This window comes from Schistocerca gregaria, chromosome 11 (genome assembly GCF_023897955.1).
Source record: "Schistocerca gregaria isolate iqSchGreg1 chromosome 11, iqSchGreg1.2, whole genome shotgun sequence".
Lineage (NCBI taxonomy): Eukaryota > Metazoa > Arthropoda > Insecta > Orthoptera > Acrididae > Schistocerca > Schistocerca gregaria.
The window spans coordinates 45662350-45666462 of NC_064930.1; the positions used below are offsets into that span (position 1 = coordinate 45662350).

The 4113-nt window shown below is 42.2% G+C and overlaps 1 non-coding gene across 1 annotated transcript; it reads left to right on the forward strand.

Annotated features, from left to right (window-relative positions):
- The first annotated feature begins 228 nt into the window (after window positions 1–228).
- Window positions 229–303, forward strand: Trnas-cga (transfer RNA serine (anticodon CGA)). The gene has a single exon. It is a non-coding gene; the product is annotated as a tRNA-Ser (tRNA).
- The last annotated feature ends 3810 nt before the right edge of the window (window positions 304–4113 follow it).

The following is a 4113-nucleotide window of genomic DNA, read 5'->3' on the forward strand; positions in this document are numbered from 1 at the left end:
TTTGCCTATTGTATCTGTACGACTCTGAGGTCCTTTCTCACATGCTAAGAGTCTGTTTCCTTACACATACAAAGTTTTCCTATTTTTTCATAATTTACTAGCCTAGAATTCTCGACGCTTCTTTCTGAGTTACTCAAGGAGAGAGCCGCAGGAGAGCTTCTGTAAAGTTTGGAAGGTAGGAGACGAGGTACTGGCAGAAATAAAGCTGTGAGGACGGGGCGTGAGTCGTGCTTGGGTAGCTCAGTTGGTAGAGCACTTGCCTGCGAAAGGCAAAGGTCCCGAGTTCGAGTCTCGGCCCGGCACACAGTTTTAATCTGCCAGGAAATTTCATATCAGCGCACAATACGCTGCAGAGTGAAAATCTCATTCTGGAAACATCCCCCAGGCTGTGGCTAAGCCATGTCTCCGCTATATCCTTTCTTTCAGGAGTGCTAGTTCTGCAAGGTTCGCAGGAGAGCGTCTGTGAAGTTCGGAAGGTAGGAGACCAGATACTGGCAGAAGTAAAGCTGGACTGCCTTGGACATCTCCTTGATCTATCCGTCATAGATTATTTTGCTCCCTAGGTACCAGAATTCTTTAAGTTCACCTAATCTGTGATCCCCAATTCTGATGTTAAGTTTCATGCTGTTCTCTTTCCCACTACTTTTCATTACTTTCAGCTTACTCTCAGTCTATATCATATACTCATTAGACAGTTCATTCAGTTCAACATGTCATGTCATTCTTCTTCACTTTCACTGAGGATAGCAATTCAACAGCGAGTCTTATCACTGATAACCTTTCATCCTGATCTATAGTCTCACTCTTCTACGTTTCTTTTATTACCGTCATTGCTTCTTTGATGTATAGATTCAATGGTAGGGGTGAAAGACTGTATCTTTGCCTTACACAATTCTCAATTGGAGCACTTCGTTCTTGGTCTCACAGTCTTACTGTTCCTTCTCGGATCTTGCACATGTTGTATGTTACCTGTCTTTCCCTGGAGCTTACCACTGTTTTTTCTCAAACTATCGAACAAATGGCACCATTTGACCAATTTTCCAAGTCGACAAATCCAATGAACGTGACCGAAAGGTATAAAACAGTGGTTAGGACACTGGACTGGCATTCGGGAGAACGACGGTTCAATCCCCCGTCTGGCCATCCTGATTTAGACTTCCAATGCTGTACCTAAATCGCTTAAGGCAAATATCTGGGTGGGCATGGCCGCTTCCCTTCTCTACCCACCCCAAATCCGAGCCCGTTGTCGACCTGACGTTATACACTAATCTCCTAATACATCAATCTCCTAACTAAATCCAATGAACGTGCATCGATTATTCTTTACTTCCACTGTCAGCTGCAACGTTGGAACTGTCCCTCTTGCCTTTACCATAAAGCCAGACTGATACTGGTTTAACAGATCCTCAATTTTCTTTTCCATTTTCCTGCATATTTTTCTTGTCTGCAGCATGGATGCCTGAGCAATTAAGGTGATTGTGCGGTAATTCTCGCACATGTCGGCTCGTCCTATCTTCGTAATTGTTTGGATCATGTTTTTCCTAAAGTCTCAAGATATATCGCCAGTCTCATACATTCTACACATCAACGTGAATAATGGGTTTTGTTGCCACTTACCCGAGTGTTTTTAGAAATTCCGATGCCTTACTCGATCTTAAGTCTTCCAATGCTCGTGTAAGTTCTGACTCTATTCGATTCTATATCTCTTACCTCTCGTCTCCTGTTTCTGCTTTTATCACGTCATCAGGCAAATCAGACGCCTTCTCTGAACTGTTTTTACCTATCGGCTCCCTTCTCTGCATTCAGCACTGGAATTTCCGTTGCATTCCTAACGTTGCTACTGCTTCTGTTAATTTCACCGAAGGTTGTTGGGATATTCCTATATACTGAGTCCGTCCATCTGACAGTGATTCCTTTTTCGATTTCTTGAGATTTTTAATCCAGCGGTATCGCCTTAGCTTGCCTGCACTTCCTATTTGATTCGTTTCTGAATGAACTGTTCTTTTGTGTTCTTTTGTGACCATTTTTGTACCTCCTCCTTTCGTCGATCAGCTGAAGTATTTCGTCTTTTATCCACGGTTTATTCACAGTTCACCTATGGTTTTTCTTTCCAAATCCTGTGATTCTCCATCTTAGAGATGCCCATTCCTCTACAACTGAACTGCCTACTTAGCTATTTATTATTGCGGTATCTATAGGATCGAATAACCCCAAGCGTGTCTCTTCGTTCCTTAGCGCTTCTATATCCCACTTCTTTGCGCATTTATTCTTCCTCACTAGTCTCTTAATCTTCAGTCTACTCTTCATCATTAGTAAGATCAGAGTCTGTATCTCCTTTTGGGACCGCCATAAAATCCAATAGCAGATTTCGGAGACTGCCTGAACATGTTGTTGTTGTTGTTGTTGTTGTTGTTGTTGTTGTGGTCTTCAGTCGTGAGACTGGTTTGATGCAGCTCTCCATGATACTCTATCCTGTGCAAGCCTCTACATCTCCCCGTACCTACTGCAACCAACATCCCTCTGAATCTGTTTAGTGAATTCATCTTTTGGTCTTCCTCTACGATTTTAACCCTCCAAGCTGCCCTCCAATGCTAAATTTGTGATCCCTTGATGCCTCAGAACATGTCCTGAGTTGTGCTACAAACTCCTCTTCTCCCCAATTCTATTCAATACCTCTTCATTAGTTATGTGATCTAGCCATCTAATCTTCAGCATTCTTCTGTAGCACCACATTGTGAAAGCTTCTATTCTTTTCTTGTCCAACCTATTTATCGTCCATGTTTCACTTCCATACAGGGCTACACTCCATACGAATACTTCCAGAAACGACTTCCTCACACTTAAATCTATACTCGATGTTAACAAATTTCTCTTCTTCAGAAACGCTTTCCTTGCCATTGCCAGTCTACATTTAATATCCTCCCTACTTCGATCATCATCAGTTATTTTGCTTCCCAAATAGCAAAACTCCTTTACTATTTTAAGTGTCTCATTTCCTAATCTAATTCCCTCCTCATCACCCAACTTAATTCGACTACATTCCATTATCCTCGTTTTGCTTCTCTTGATGTTTATCTTATATCCTCCTTTCAAGACACTGTCCATTCCGTTCAACTCTTCCAAGTCCTTTGATGTTCCTGACAGAATTACAATGTCATCGCCGACCGCGGTGGTCTCGCGGTTAAGGCGCTCAGTCCGGAACCGTGCGACTGCTACGGTCGCAGGTTCGAATCCTGCCTCGGGCATGGATGTGTGTGATGTCCTTAGGTTAGTTAGGTTTAAGTAGTTCTAAGTTCTAAGGGACTGATGACCACAGATGTTAAGTCCCATAGTGCTCAGAGACATTTGAACCAATGTCATCGGCGAACCTCAACGTTTTTATTTCTTCTCCATGGATTTTAATACCTACTCCGAATTTTTCTTTTGTTTCCTTTAGTGCTTGCCTTAATATACAGATCGAATAACATTGGGGAGAGGCTACGACCCTGTCTTACTCCCTTCCCAATCACTACTTCCCTATCATGCCTTTCTGTACAAATTGTAAATAGCCGTTCGCTCCCTGTACTTTACCCCTGCCACGTTTAGAATTTGAAAGAGAGTATTTCAGTCAAAATTGCCAAATGTTTCTCTAAGTCTAAAAATGCTAGAAAAACAGGTTTGCGTTTCCTTAATCTTTCTTCTAAGATAAGTCGTAAGGTCAGTATTGCCTCACGTGTTCCAGTATTTCTACAGAATCCAAACTGATCACCCCAAGAGCTGCTTCTACCAGTTTTTCCATTCGTCTGTAAAGAACTCGCGTTAGTATTTTGCAGCTGTGGTTTAGTAAAGTGATAGTTCGGTAATTTTCACATCTGTCAACACCTGCTTTCTTTGGGATTGGAATTATTATATTCCTCTTGAAGTCTGAGGGTATTTCGCCTGTCTCATACATCTTGCTCACCAGATGGTAGAGTTTTGTCTGGACTGGCTCTCCCAAGGCTGTCAGTAGTTCTAATGGAATGTTGTCTACTCCCTGGGCCTTATTTCGACTTAGGTCTTTCAATGCTTTATCAAACTCTTCACGCAGTATCATATCTCCCCTTTGATCTTCATCTACATCCTCTTCCATTTCCA